Here is a 17069-nt window from a genome sequence, read left to right as displayed (position 1 = left end):
AAACCATATGTTTGTGTTTCACCTTCTTGGTCAAAGTAAACAATACTGTAGAGCTCATTTCATTAGAATAATAGGACAAAAAAAGGGTGAAACTGCATTGTACTAAATAACAATCAAGCAGAGAAATATTTAATTCACGATAGCAACTTGTATCGGCCCTCACGTCGGTCAAACTGGTGACCTTTTGATTACAAAGTGGCCTTTGTAACCATGGCAAACAGTGTTGTAGTTGGATGGCTGCATGGTATAAGCATAGGCTGTAATGAGACTCCCTCTTATAAAAACCAATGTCACATTTGATAAAGGCACCCATGTAGCTTCCTTTTTCTAATTCCCTCTGGACAGCCGAGATCTTAATCTTAATGTACCCTCGAGTCACTGCATCCCTCTAATCAAGCTCAGGAAACAGCGAGGCAGTGAGTTAGATTCTAAGGAATGTATCATTTCATTCTTTTCATCATCTTTCCTTTTCTCATCTTCCCTACAGCAGCGTCCAAAAATGACATTTGTTTAGCCAAAGCCTCCTACTCCATTTTTTTTAAAGTTTTTCCACCAAGTTGTTGTTTCAAACTCTGTTCAAAGACATGTGTCAAACTTTGCCTGATGAACAGCCCCGTCTGCATATTGGAAAAATATGGATTTTTCTGCTTTTTTCCCCTCTCTGTTATGTTCGCCTTCAAATGCCCTCTTCCACACATGTGCTGAGTATAAAGGAGTTAGGTCACAGTGCGAGCAAATTTGAACAAACAAACTCTCATGTTGAAATTGTGAGCCCTAACTCGTTCCAAACCCTGATTTGTCCCGCGGTTGTTTATTTATGCTGTTTGTGAGCAGCTTGCGGTGAGGAAGTTTATATTACGTGGAGTGAAAGGCATCAGACCAAATGACCTCTTCAGGCAAGATGGCGTTAGAGGCAGCCTTTGTTGCAAACACTGTCTCCTAAAAGGATGGAGTCTGCTGACAAAAGACTGTGTTAACCTGCTTTAAATCACAGAGTTTGAGCTGGATTGTCAGTTACAAGATGTTATAAATAGGCTACACTATGATTACAGTGCTGAAATCCAGAAGCCTCAAATAATGTCTATGTAATCACTAGCCAGACTTTTTATTGCATTGCCTCTAATATCCTGGAATTTATCATTTGTGTCTCATCAGATACATTCGGGGTGTCTTATCTATTCTTTAGAGAAGTCATAAGTTTTTCCTGGGGCACAAGAGAAAATGTATTTCTTCACTTTCACCTCTCTTTTCTTGTATTTGGTGCTTTTCAGCCCAGTATAAAGTACTCATATTTTGAGAAAGGGAATGTTAAAAAAATGAGGAAGAAGTGAACATTGTTTTGGTCATGTGTTCTAGTTTGGGAATGGAAAGTCGGGAAGATTTTTTTTTCTTTTTTTTTTGCCTTTAAAGCACCACGCTGCAGATAAACAATGAAAAGCACTGACAAAATGAGATCCAGAGTTTATTCTTGACCTAAAATCATCTTGCCACAAGGTCCAATTTAGTAGCTGTTCTGGAGCTTTCAATCACATCGCATTTTCTTTATTCGAAGAAGGGCTTGCTGTCCGCGTTAAATGCTGAGATTCAAATTTAAAATTGGGATGATATGCACAGAGTACGTTTTTAGTAATTTGAATTGGAGGCTAAATTGTATGTGCATGCATGCCAAAAAAAAAAAAAAAAAAAGAATCAGTCTCAGATGGGCACAGGTGCCTGATTGAAAACCAAAAGGGTTTGTTTAAAAATGCTATAATTCACAAAAACACAATGGCACATGTTGCATTTCATAAGGCTGAATGTGAAAACCTTTAAAATCCCAAAGTGCATCACCTACACAGACCTGGAAAGTCATTTCATTGCAGCCTGTGTTGCAGAGAATGATGGGGCATATAAGCCCACTAGGACAAGCTTTCTCTGGAATAGCTGGGTGAAATGTCAGTGAATGTGAGAGAAGGATTGCATCTATTGCCGCTTTATTCCATCTGACACACCACAAATTCCATCCAGTCATTTGTGCCACTTTCTGTTCACCTCAGACCTGATGACAGAGCCGCTGATTAATCGTGATAACAATGTTTTTGTTTTAGCTAGCCCCCCCAGCACAGAGACAAATTGCTTTTTTTCAAGTGTCAGAAGGTGAGACAGTTCAGACCACCAAACTGTCCAGCAGAGAGTGGGGTCAGTTCCTTCTATTCTATTTCTTTAAGTTCTGTTAATCCTCTCTACTGCTGAAATAACCAAAAAATAATTCATTTCCCTTTAAAAGCTAATAACATGCTTCTGGTCAGAACACCCACTGAACTTGTGAACTTGCTATTTCCTTACCTAATGTTTCCATCTAAACTCAATATATTTCATTTGTCATTAGAAACTATAGTACAGTTTTGTGGAGAAGCATTAATAGGCAAACTGTCAATGCTAAATCTGGTTTCCATTCATTTCTCTTGAATTTTTCGAAATGTGACACAAAAACAGCAGTAGTACTTGGACAATTTCATCAAGGACGCAAATTCATGATTTACCTTTCTTCACTTCTTTGTGTCTATCTACACTTTCTTTCTCTGTACATCCCAGCGGGATTTAGCCATATAATACTGTGACGCCATGCTGAAAGCACATAGAAACGAAGGCCTTGAAATCCTCTCGCTAAACACATCACCATCACACTTCATTGTGTTTCCATCCTTAAAATGACGTTACTCCTGCCAATGAAGAGAAAAAACTCTCCCCAGAAATACCCCTCATTTACTGAGTTGGGGTTGGCCTGTCATCTGTCAGGTTAAAATGAACTATTAGGTTTTCTTTGTGAGTAAATGTTGTCTTTTCTCCCAAACCAAGTCAAAGTGGCATCTGTGATTGTACTGAGAAGTTCCAACGTTTGAATGTTTCTAAATGTGAAATAGGAAATTGCTTTCAATGACCTTTTAATAGATAAATAAAGTTTTGAAAATGAAACAGTCTTATTAAACTGGGCTTATTTATTGTCTTTTTCACATGTGCAGACCAGGCTTAAGATGAAGTCAGTGTGCTGCAGACTCTGTGGCCATTTGAAGACCTCATCTATTACTGTGTCCCAATGTTTACCTCTGGCATGGACCTCTTTTTAGGAGGCGGAATGTATCACCCCATATGGCTGCAATGTGAAATCGGGGTTTTTCCCCTTTAAACCATGGCCTTCCGATGCATAAAGCCTCAGGATAACCGTCCAGCCATCAAAGAGCTGAACGCGAAACCATCTCTGAATCCTTTGCACACAAGCACGCATGAACGTGCGCACAGTCTCACACACACAAACGCACATACAGAAGGAGTTAGGCAGCTGCAAGCATGCTGTGAAAGCAGGAAAACACTGACTGTTACACATGTTGAGAGACGTACAAAGGCACACAGAAAATGGATTGCATGTGCATATATGTACACTCAGAGTTGATTGGAGGTGTGTAATGGATTGGATCCCCTCGTAATTCCTGGGATAGCGTTGTCTTCTAGATCCATACAGAGGCGGATGAGACCACAGCTGTTTGGACATAAATTTCCAGAGGAATGCCTTAAGTCTGAGCCTTCAGCATAAAGAGCATGACTGAAGATTCCTCTGCACATGACAAGTGATCACCCTAAGGATTTTTATTTTGTAGCAGCCATGTACAAGGTCACTGAATCCATTGTGTCTGTTCTTGTTTAGTACTAGCGCACAGTGTTACATGCGAAGCCAGCTACCTTTGCAGGATGAGGTGAGTCACAGGTTGATGTTATTAGCGTGCAGACGGGAGCAGGTCTCCTCTGTTGTATATAAGACTCAAACAGCTGGGGCAGGGTGGAGAGCAGCTGGCCAGTCTCATATAAAAAATATGAATTTCACTCTCCTCTCTATACAGTAGCTAATCCTGGAGTCATATAATCATACAGGCTTGTAGGTTTACAGGAATATTTGGGGTAGATTTGGTTGCATGCGGCTTGTAAGTGATTTTGCTTTGCCAACTAGGAAAAGTTTAAGTATTGTTTCTCCTTGGATCATATGTCTTTATTAGTTGATATTGCAGGGCCACATTTGCCACAGCTTTCACTCTGCTTTCCTTTTAAGACACTGTAAAATTTGCTGTGATAACAATATCATGTATGAGTCACTCTTCTTAAATTCATGTGGGTTATTCACAAGCTGTTTTTAGTGTGCTCAGCACTTTTAAAACTAGTTGAACGTTCATTTTTTGGCGTATGTCAAATTAAAGACCCTGCTGGCATCTAAGTCCCGTGGATTTCTAGATTTACATCCAGATACGGCTCTTATAAAGATTGAAGTGAACAGCATTTTGTTTTCATCTTTCATGCATGCACTATGATCTTGAACAGAAAACTAAACTGAATAATATTTTCCTCACACTGGGGAAATATCCACATGCTTGTCCAAGTTACAAAATCATCTCTGCACTTGCTGCATTTTATAATGCCTCTGTGCAAACAAACACCATAACAGCAACATCTCTTGTTCCTCCTAAGTCTTCCTCGAAAGAAACACACCTGCTGGATATGAACAGCTAGAGAGTCCGCTCTCCTTCGCGCACGCTATAGTTTCCTCTTTGCCTCAATAAAATAATGGGGTTTATAGCACATCAATAACCCCTCTCATCCCGCTTCGCTTGTACATTCAGAGGCGAGGTTTACAGCTACTGTGGGGCGGAAGGCTGCAGGCCTGATGTGAGAGCCTGGGGCTAACGGTAGCACCGGGTACTGTAAAGTGATGAAGGGCCCCCACTTTTACGATGATGTGAATGATGTAGCCTGAGAGAGTAAAAAAGCTTGTGAGAGCAGGAGTCTGTCCATTTACTGTACTTGACTGGACTGCTGTAAAAAGAGGAGCTTGTATGCTGTGCTGCTTAATATTTACACCAAGTTTAAGTCTTTTTGCAGATGATGTCAGCACAGAATTAGAATGTAACCTAAACCATTAAGTTAGCTACATTTTAAGAGCTATTTTTTGTTGATTTAACCTTTGTTAAAAACATCAACCCCACACCTGTTGTATACAATTTTTATCTGTCCAATTAAGAGGAGATGGGACCGGTGAGATATACTGACTTTATTGCCACACCTGTCAGTACAAGATTCCCAAATATGAGCTCTGTGAGTTGCAAACCTGCAATAAGCACACATGATAACAATGCAACATTAGATTAGAGGAAAATTATTTTTTAAAATACCAAAACAAATGATTATTTGAGGATTCCTTTGAGTCATTTAGCTTTTTATTCTGGAAAACACATATCTATGATATCGTAGTAGTGATATATTTAAAAACTGAATACATACTTTGTATTTTCATAGCAACATTGCTTGGCTGTATGCATTTATGAAAAGATCCAACTACTAGCCCTATAAATCCAGGTGTATCCTATTTGATAGATCAGTGTTTGCGAATTGAAAATGTCAATATATTGTACAATACATTTTCACGCAATAAATTACAAACAATGCAGGATTTAGCAAAATATGATAGAAATGAAACTCATATAAGCAAATTAATATATATATATTTTTTTAAAAACGCTTCATTTTCACAAAATTAAAAATTTCCAGTAATTATTTCGTGCTACAGGCTTAACATGCTACACAAATCCTTCAGTCTTCTTCTATGAATCATCACGTTGTTTATTTGTTTTTTGAAGAGACAAAAAAAAATAACGTTTACATTTGATTTAATTTGACTAAACTGTTTTCCCCCCATATAAGCTGACTGTAAAGCCACTTGGGAGTCTCAGACGGGGCACTCTTTACTTTAAGTCCCCCAAAACAGCCACAGGGGGGCAGTCAAACACAGCAGTACAACCCCGTCCTCTAGTCCGGCTTGAGTGGCAAGCTGAGGTTTGCTTTTCTTCCCACCACAGAGCAGATCAGAGAAGATTAGCCCTCGCTTGGCCAGTAATCACCCTTATCACACAAGAAAACGACAACAATACTGGGAGTTTAATGACAGAAGTAATTGTTGTGGAAGTCCCGCGTTATGCTGCGGTGGTGTGATGAATGACATCCGCAATGCACCGTGCTGTGAGGAGATTGCTGCTGCATGTTGTTATTTAAACCCATTTGTTATGGTTGCAACTTCCCTCCAGGGTTGTTTAGCTAAGAGAAGTTTTTTTTTTCTAATTAAAAGAAAAAAGTTTTGATTATTGGTGAATTGTGTTGATTTTATGGGAGGATTTCTGAAGGTGGTCTGCATGTGTTCTCGTGCTTTTCCTACTTCTTTACTACTAACATACACAGACTACACAGTTAACATTTTAACTGTAAAAGAAAGACAAGTGTTTGCAGACATAAGCGGGAACATACTGATCTTTAATCCGCCATCATTTCATAGATAAAACGTAACGTGTATTTAAAGTGCATAAAGTTATTTGCTTTTGTGTTTGCTGACTATACTTTACCCTTAGTTGTCTGTTCTGCATGGACAGTATAATCAAAATGCATTGAATAGAAACTGAAAACTTGAATGACTGTTGATATAAGACTTTCAGTTAAAGTCCAACCGCATAAATCCCCTAACAGTAAATGTAAAAGGAAAAATGGATGTCCTATGTTCCACTAGCTGCAGGCAGTAGGGGTTAATCATGATCTAATACACAGCCGCTGCATGCTTGGATTGACATCAATTGGCTGTTTTTTCTGTAGCTCTGCGTGCATATCCATGTAATTGTGTGTGTGTGTGTGTTTGTGTTTAAAGTACTTGATTGTATCTGCACTGGTGTGCCTGATTGTGTGTTCTCTAAGTGGAGTGCTTTTACTTGTTTACTGTAGCTGTATTGGTGTTAATGTCGGTCTGTGTACATGCACGTGTGTGAGACAGAGATTAGCGCTTTTCAGGGATGGTTTGGTATGCTGCATACTGAGACAGCTGCAGTCTAGACTGTCATTCTCGCATCACTTCGGGCTTTAAAGACAAACAAGGAGGATATGCAACCTCATCTGATAAGAGGGGTGGTAAGAAGATCTGCTGATGACTTTTCCAAACTAGCATGAAAAGGCAGCCTTGGTGTGTGATACAGAAAAGTTGTTGGGCAGGCGATGATTGAAATGCAAGAGCTGTGCATAGAAGTGAAGCTCATGCTTAGTTTTTGTTTACACAATATGATCTCTTTTACTTTTTTGGCAACTTGATTTGCATCAGAAAACTTGACACTGTACTGGATTTTAGGAAAAATCTTCACAAACAACCTGATTTTTTTTTTTTATTTGATCATTGAAGGCTCTGAGAAACTTTCCAGAGCAGCCAGAATAGGAAATGCCAGACCTAAGTCAGAGGCCTGCTCTATCCTATTATGGCAAATCGAAGCAGAATGTGTCATTAGCTAAACGAGTGCTAGTTTCTCCTCTCAAAACAGCAGACAGAGGGCAGCCTCTGTCCCGAACGCTCTAGTCTTCAAAGGCCCCCATTATACTTCAATGGGGGGTAAACAGTGGCTCCCAAAAATGACGGTCTCCAGAGTTTAAAGCAACATCGTTTATCACCCCTGCCAGCCGGTGCAGGTGTGACCCCATTCCTATGCCCTCACTGAGAGCGCAGACCGGTGGGAAAGTATACCTTTGTGTGTGTGCATGCATGTGTGATCATGTGAATGTAATTTGTATCTTCTCCTTCTCTTCATCAGGTTCACTTTATGCACAATCTGTGCTCTCAGTTTGGTAGTGTGCATGTGACTTTGGGGACTGCATCATTACTTCCTACATTGTCTCTCATATTCTGTGCTCTGTTCTTTTCTTTCCTCCAAACATTCTGTGAAACATATGTTGGAAGAAGAGCTGCTAGGTGTGCTTCATTTTGATGGAGAATGCATTACTGAACTTCAGGAGCTTGCTTTATCTTGATATAATGCCGACATTTATCAAACTTAATAATGCTACACGTGGCACCTGAAATTTATTATTGAGTGGTAAAATATTTTTGCAGGATTTGGATTCTCAATAGCTATTAGAATCAGTATTCCATGATGTCAGTTTGTTTGAGGCTTTGGTCTTTGCCAGGTTAAGGAAAGTAGGGAGTATCAAGTTCATGCAGGGTTTTTGCCAGTGACCTGAGTTTCCACATATTCCTGTGCTTGTGATTTCAACTTTTTAAAACACTTTATTTCAGTGTTTCGAGGAGATGTTTGTTTAGGTTTAGGTCTTGATCTTGATCTAACAGAGAGTGTGACCAGTTCACATTTGCCAACTGAACTGCAGAAACATGCAAACGCAGCAGCGAGTCGGATCTGTTCTGACTGGAAAATGATGTCCAGTGGAACACAAACGCCATGGAGAATGCCGTGATAGCCACTTTATACGTCCCTGCAAGGATCATTTGCATATCTTTAAAGAAAGACATCATGAAAAAATAATGAATTTAAATTTTCATTTATGTTCTTTTTTCATATTTTCTGTTATTTTGACATTTGTTTGACACATATGTTTACTTTTTGTTTGTTGTTTCAGCGTCACTCCTGCTTTTCCAACGTGACTGTCTGCCAGGCTTTTAAATTGAAAGAGCGAGACAGAGAGAAAGAGAAAGAAAGAGAGAGAGTCTGACAATCTATCAAAAGTCAACTAAGCATGTACAGCACGGCTGATAAACATCAACCCTACATTCATGAAGTTTTATGCGTTCACACCTGGGACCAGCTCTGCACAGCCTCTACTTTCAGACACAGCTTTACAGGAGCAGTTGACTTTGAAACATTTGGCGTTTACAGACCTCGCTTTGGATAATTCTGATCCATTTATTGTGGCCATCGTTTAGCCTTGAAAACTTGGCCGTGGCTAACTATAATGAAAGTTGGACAAGTTTTCATTATAGTTATACCTCATTTACCACCATTTGCAACTAAAATTATATCTTTGCAATTATTTTTCTTTTCAACAATCAGCGTCTGTTAACCTTAACATTTGCACAGGAAATGTTTGTTTAAGCATTCTAAATGGCAGCTATTTCAAGGAAGTGCTACTCATTCACCTTCTTTAGCCACATTTTCCAAGATAGTCCAAGGAGTGTGCTGGTGACACCGCGGCCAAAGTGCTTCTTCTGTAACGTCTCAAATGCATGTGTGCCAGCCAGCTGACCACAAGTGATCCTGTCTTTATCTGTGTATGGGTGCTTTATCAAATGCACGCTCTTAGTTTAGTTTAATTAACACAAAGCATGTGAGCAGATCCTATTGGGGTCAAGGTGATTGAGCTGACTGGGCAGGTGGAAAATCAATGAGATTGGCTCGCACAGAGCAGATCGACCACTAATCAAACATGGACACTATTGATTGACATGTTTACAGTGGAAGTGTGTTTAACACGAGGTTCATGTGTTGGATACACATTAAGTGAGCTCTGCTTGGACACAGTATCTATGTTTAGTTTTCAAATACTGATTAAAGATTTGTTATTCCATTTTGTCGAGATAAACCAAAGGAGTGAGGTGTTAGGGGAAAAAACAAAGTGTATGTGATTTGTCTGGGTGTCAGAATTGTTTAGAATAGTAGTGAATATCGTTATGATTTTATATTAGTAAAACATAGATACACAGACTCTGAGCTATGAAGTCACCCAGTGCTCACCATGACCACCAATCTGATCATCTTCAGAATTCACAAGCCTTCAAGGAAAGACGAACCCGGTGATGCAAAATTGTGTCATTTTTCATCATTTTACTTTGCTGCTCAGATCAAATATGAGCTGCAGCAAAAACACCTGAACTTTTCATGCATGCCTTAGGCATCGCAAAGGAGACACAGAAGATAAGGTAGTATGGGAGAGTGAGGCAACAGGCGGAGACGAAGCAAGGAATTAGAGACAGAGAGAGACAAGGGGAGACCGACTAGGGAGTAGATTAAGTAGCCTTGAAAAGACTGGCTTCCCCACACACATAAACCCCCTGTGAAAACACAAGCTAATTATTAAGAAAACAAAGAGTGAACTGCAACGACGTGCCAACGCACACAGATCCCCGGCAGAGTAATTGTGCGTAAGCTATTTGGGCTGAAAACAGCACAATTTGGTGCTCTTCCCCAGCACAGCCGAGCAGAATGAACAACAGCTGTTCCTTGGGATGGGGTTTGAAAACAAGCTCAAGGATGGATTCTCTTTCTTCTTCTGTTTTTTGTTTCTTTTTACTGTGAATCAGCAGGGTCCGATGATAGACAATAGCCATTAGAATGCTTTTAAATTCAATTATTTCAAAACACTGACAAAATAAGTAGGCTCTGCTGATGTATTTTGTGGGATTTCTGCTTCATTTTTCTCTGCTAACATGCTAATGCTACAGTAACCAGAGGTCATTAACAGAAAACAGTTATTCTGCTATAAAGGGATCCTATCATCAACGTGAACGGCCAAAGCTCATAAAAGCTTGGCTTCATAACACTGCCATCACTGCCAGTGCAGATCTGAACTTGGACAGGGTTAGCAGGAGTTGAAAAAAATTCTCAGTGTTTTTGAATAGGCCCTGAATGTTTCTGTATTGCCTTCTTTCATGCATGATTAAGTTATACAATCTAAGAGGCTTTTTGCGCGTCCCCTGTGCTTTTCCAATCTTACACAGTATCAAAATGATCTCTGTCTTACACAGCTGAGCATATTACTTCCAATCTCACTCTGCATTTTAAGCGTTAAGGGAAGTGTCACTGGGAATTTGATAATGCTCAGCAGTGCAGTGAATGCCTTGGTGGAGAGCCATGTTTTGAATTGGTTCTGAAGCTGCAGCCTTAACCTTAGCAAGACGCCAAGTGCGTGGTTCCATTTGATTTCTGATGGAGTCAAAACAATTGATGTCAGCTCATGAGAAATGGTGGTAATAGTGAGTCAAAGAGTCATTGTTTCTATTATGTGACCGGGCTTGCTTGAGTTAGCATGTGGAAAGCTGGTGATGGTGAAATTAGTTCCGGTACAGTTATTGGAGTGTTTTTAGTGTACGTCTTGTTGTTTTACCTGTCATGGCGTCTGTCTCTGTGAAGCACTTTGATGCCTGCCCATTTTTTAAAATGTATTTTGAGGGAATTTTACAAAGTTTGATATGACAGTGATTGATGATGACAGAAGATTTAATACTGCATCAAGGGGTCATCCGTAGGCTGCCGGAGGGAGATTTTAAATGACAGTTATGGTTGTGCAACTGTCTGCCTCTCACTTTTCTACACACACCAGGTCTCTATGTGTCCTAATGGAAACTATGCAAGACTGCTAAGTTGTATGTGTGCGTGCATTGTGATGTCTGTGTATGTTGGAAAGAGAGGAGCACAAACACGCTGTTTTCTTAGAGACCTGTAATCTCCAGACACTGCGCTTTCCTCCCAAACATGCTCTGTTGGTTTAGGTTGCATGCATGTGCAGAAGTCATGCAGACAGTTACACACATAGACTTAATGGCACATGCACACATGTATGCCCAAGCACAGAGAAACACACATTTATTTGACAAGCATTAGCACGCTTTCATTTATGCACACATATGCACACACCCATAAGCACTTTTAAGCATGCACACTTTCTGGCCCCATATAACTCTGATTATATGAGCTATGGCAACAATTAGATATAATAGGCAAAGATAATTACAGCAATTTTTATACTTACGGGAATGATTAAACGCCAGCAAAATATGCAGTGAATTATGTTTTAAGTAGCATGTGGCGGTTTGTTTGTGTGTTTTATCCGAGCGTGTGTTTTCTTTATCATCTCAAGTGTCAGTCAAAGAAACAAAGTCTGCCAATTACTCTCAGCTTTATGGACAGATAAAAGTAGTTTTGGATAAACTTTTGCAAATTATGTGTAAATCAAGATGCAAAATCCCCATGTTCTCACTATATTAGACTTTATAGAGTAATTTTATAAAGTTGTTCTAGTTCTCACTTTATTTAAGGACTTTTCATCAATTATGCAAAGAGACTTGCAAAAAAATGACGGCCTTGAGCCAGATGAAATAAAACAAAATCTTTTGTACTTTCAAAATAAGTCATAAATGACCCTTTTTTAAAATTAGAAGCCATGCTGTGTTTGTTTTTAACTGGAAACGGAGGAAAAAAGCAGAATTACCTTGTTTATTAAACAAGAACAAATGCTGGTTATAAAACCTGCAAGCACCTACTAAAAAGAATTAGGTGTTGCACAAAATAAGTTTTTGTGCTAAAAAGCAGATATTTAAATAATTAAATGTCTGGTTTATTGTAATATGAAAAACAAATCCAGGATTTGATCACATGCAGATTTTGTCTGAGATAATCTGAATTGAATCATAAAATCAAAAAACAAGAAAACCAACATTTTATCTAATCGTGTTCTTTGATCTGTTGTATCTTCTATGGAATCGGGTAAGACACCATACTTACACAATAGTGATGCATTGGCAAAGCGTGTCAGCCCAAACCCCACCACACTTCAAGGCCAACAACAGGAGAGTGGGTTAATAATTTATGGATGAGGGTGTAAGACCACCCAAAGACTGGGGCCTCTCACAGCTGCTTACTGTGATCACATGAGAGAACATACACATGCACACACCTGCACTGATACAAATGTGTGTTTTGAGATATGCACACGCATGTACCAGAAACAGTAGCAGCATGTAGTAATTAACATAACATTCACGGTACCATTTTTCTATCTTGGTGGCTAATAGGCTGGAACTGATACAACAGTGTAAGACTATAGTATGAATAGAGAGTTAATAGGGAGTTAAAGAACATATATAATGTATTTTTTTGTAAAGACATTTTGATTTGTTATAGTGAAAAGCAAGATTGAATTGAATTATTGAATTACTAATTAGGGACATATTCCAGAACTATAAAGCATACCTGTAAAGAGTCATTGTCTGTATCACCAAAAAGCTAAAACAATGAACAAACAAAACTTTCAATTAGAGAATTAATAGGTAAGTTTAAATATTAATTAGAAAAGGATTACACCCACCTCCCAAATAAAGAAAATAGCTTTTTATTGACCTGTTGAACAGTATTGCTATATTTAACATGATGTAATTCATAATAAAATCCAGTCTCCGTTACAATAATGTTATATAACACACGCTTTGTCTGCGTGGTCTTGGCTAAGCATTTGATACTCGGCTCAGGCCCTGTGAGTCAGTTTTATCAAAGCACTTCTACTCAAACATTTTGTTAAGAGTCAAGCTCAGATTAGCCGACTTGTGTGTGGAAAAAGCATATTATCCATTAAGAGTTGTAAAGCAGCACCCAGCCCACTCCTACAGCCTACTTACCAAAGCACAGATTCAAAAACCATCCTTGAATAGACATGTAATCTGTAAGTCTCATGCACACAGATATGCTTATGCTCACGTTTCACCTGGCACACACACACACAGACACGTACACAGCTACAACCAGAGGTAAGTTTCTGATCATTGGACCTGCTATGGAAAAGATAGCTCTGCTGGCCCATGAAAAAAAGGCTCATCTCTGTATTGTGGAATCCAATCGCTCTTGTAGTGAAAGAATCCCCCAGACGGTTCACCTGCTTCTTTTCATGCCGGCAGTTCCTGCAGACGAAGGATCATATCTGCCGGGAGAGGGACGGGGATTAACTTTTCCAAAAGAAAAGACAAGGACTGGCAGTTTAGATGACTCTTTTCTTGAAAACCAACTCGCTTTGGCTTCAGGCACCCTTCTCATCCTCTTATCCTCTTCTATTCTATCGCTTCCATCTTCTCTCCCTTAGGCTGCATTGAAGGAGACCAAAAAAAAAAACCATGTAATTGGAGTGAGTCTGTGTCTGTGCAGGTGTGTGAGGAAGCATATGTTGCCTGTGTGGAGCTATTATTACCTCATATTTTTATTTATTTATTTTTGGTATGTCCGCATTCATGGAAGTGCATTGAATGTGCATTTCGGCAAAAACTCTTATATGCCTGTGTGGTTCAGGTCTAGGGCTTCTTTGATCCTTTAAGAGCCTGGTGAGATAGGAGCTGTAATATCTGCCAGTGCTGCGTTCTGTGAAAGGTCACTGGGGAGGTGGAGGTGCAGAGAGGGGCCGGGCCTGTTGTTTCCTCTGGGCCAGACTTCACTCTATACAGCATGTCTACTTCTCTTTTACAACTCCACCAAGACTGGAGCGGCTCTATGCCTGAGGTGGCACACCAGGGGAAACATGTCAATGCTCTGTAGTGTTGCTGGAACTGGGTTACAAAGTGATGGATCAGAGGAATAGGTTTATTGTGCACTGTGGGGTTTGTTTAGCTTGTGAGCCCACTCCTCCTTCACCTTTGTGGGTTTCGCTGTTTCACTATCATATTCCAATATCACTGACTGTGATTGCTCGTTATCGGCAGGGATGAGTGCCTTTTCGCAATTTCAAATAGTCAGTAAACACTGCACCTGCTGGGAAAATGTAAATGTCTTTTTTCTGTTTTCGTTGGGGTTCTCGCTTCTTTGTTGGTTTCTCCCCTTTCACTATAAAATGTCTTTTACTTGCTTTAAAACAAGTAAAAGACATTGAAGTTGGAGGCGAGCCATTTCTGAGTTTTAAAAATGTTCTATGTCTCACAAAAACGTTTTCTATAGATATCACTTTGATTTAAAAATGATGCCTGTAAAAATGAATGGAAACCTTCCAATGAGTGCAAAGATATTGGAGGAAGACTTGAGCATCTGAGAATAAGGCCTTGCAAATATATTGGAAAATTCTGGTAGCTCTCAGTAATTGGTACTGCCTCACAGGGAGAGGGTCCTGGGTTTGAATCTGAGGCTTTTCCTTATATAAAGTCTGCATTTTCCCCATGTGCCTTCGTGGATTCTCTTTGTGTACTATCTGTGTACTCTGGCTTCCTCCCACATTCAAAAAGCAAAACCAAAACACATTTTAAGTTATCTGATGATTCAAAATTAGCCATAGTTGTTAGTCATTGTCTGTTTCTGTGTGTTTGCGCTGCACTTTTGATGCACTTTCATCATATGAATTTAGAGCTTTAGCTTTAGAAATACAACAGCCACAAAAAAAAAGAGAAAATAGACAGTTTTTTGTTATTTTAAAAAGAAAAAAGAAAGTCCTGCTCAGTGGAAAGAAACGATATCTTTTAAATCAAAAAAAGCTTTTCTTTACTCATCTAAGACTCTGCATTGTTTTAGTGAAATATCTGGCTCACTTCCAGCAGACCAATTCAGGTTTTTTTCTCTTATTGAATTTCACGCAGGAGCGATATCATAACCACGGAAAACTGACTGTTACCTAGAGGGCTCAGATGAACTCATTCATCCGTGATACAGTGACTCACACACGTCTCCTCTGCCTGTGTCTCACTTTAACTTCATCTCTTCATCTTTGTGGCTGTCGAGCGCTCTGGTAGGCTTTGGCTTTTTTTTCTAAAGGCCTGTCCAATGTTTTATATTTAGAAACAAAGTTTATTCACATAAACACAAGTACATTACTTTCTATTACAGTTTGCAAAGCCTCCTTTTCACTTCAAATTTTATTCTTGCAAGTCTCACTGCTCTTACTCCCAGTCGGTTTTTCATCACAACTATCTGTTCGATACTTCAAAAATAAGTCAGAACACCTCCCTTCCATCTGATGCCTGTTTGTCTCTCCTGAAATGATATCCAGACAAATTCCAGTTCGCGCTTGATGAAAAGGGGCCCATATTACCCCTTTTAAAACACATTTGTTGTACAAATCAGAATTAGTAGATATGTGCTTGTGTATTTTCATTATATATTTACAAAACACACACACACTCACAGGATACTTATACATATTTTAGATACATATTTTAACTGCTAATTAACTGAAATATCCAATCAACCAATCACATGGCAATCAGTGAATTTAGGCATGTAAAGACAATCTGCTGTAGCTCAAACTGAGCATCAGAATGGGGGGGGGAGAAAGGAGATTTAAATGATTTTAAAAGTGGAATAGTTATTTGGGCTGGACAAGCTGGTTTGAGTATTTCAGAAACTGCTAATTTATCTCTTTTTACTCTTTGAGTAAAAAAAATGCCCAATTGATACCAGAAGTCAGAGGGGAATTGCAAGAGCTGATTTTAGCTGACAGGAAGCCAGGAGCAACTGAAATAACCACTCATTACAACCGGGGTATGCAGAGACCATCTATGAACACACAACACACTGAAGCTTGAAGCAGACAGGCTACAGTAGCAGAAGATGACACTGGTTTCCTCTCCATACAGTATCAAATAAAAACAGGAATTTTAGGCTATATTTCACATATGCATTGTATAAGAGAAGATCTGGATTGATGACTCATGAAGATTCAGATGCTAGGGCCAGAATGTGGTGTCAACAATATGGTATGATTGATTTTTTAAAATTGGCTAGTTCTGTATTTTAATTTGCACATTGTGTATTCGGCTGATTATTCAGCATAACTGATATTTGAGCAGCGATGAGTGCTTTTTTCCCCCTTTACCTTACTAAGGCAAACTGCATGCATGTTTTAAGCTGAATTTCTACTTTTATGGATTTTTATGTGGCACAATTTTCTATTTGAATTGAATATTGCTGGAACACTTTTTCCATGTAAACTGTTACTTTAATCTGAGTGAGTAATATTGCTGTTTTCTGGTTGTGTTTGCAAAAATGTGGCAAGACTATGTGAAAGTATGTGGTAATGTGCTGTGCAATGTGATTAAACCGCTGTGTGTGTTTTCTATGAGCTGTGACCACGCATACTTGTGTATTTCCCACGTACTAAAAGCGATTAATCTCAATATAGTTAGAAAGTTTAAAGCCCAGCTTATCTTCACGCTTCTCTGTCACTCATCACACACAAGAGGGAGTTTATTTTCGCATTGCTGCGCTCAGATTAGTTTAAACTGTGTAAGCTGAAGAGCGACTGTAGCTTTGTTGGGGAGTGTAATATATCTGGGTCTTTGACCTCGAACAGATAATAGTAAACACACGAGGATCGTGTGTCTCAAAATGTATTCTGCAATCATGAAACCATGGCTGACCAACACAAGCACTTGTTTACAGATGCACTTGTTTAGAGGTACTCAAGGTCTGCCTTGAGGTTTAAGGGAATTTGCAGTGTCAGCATGTTGTGATTGTGCTGTCACAAAAGTGCTGAAAGTCAAGTTAACTATTATT

This window comes from Simochromis diagramma, unplaced genomic scaffold (genome assembly GCF_900408965.1).
Source record: "Simochromis diagramma unplaced genomic scaffold, fSimDia1.1 OVJJ01000596.1, whole genome shotgun sequence".
NCBI lineage: Eukaryota > Metazoa > Chordata > Actinopteri > Cichliformes > Cichlidae > Simochromis > Simochromis diagramma.
The sequence above is the reverse complement of the archived record's forward strand: the minus strand, read 5'-3'. Positions refer to the sequence as shown.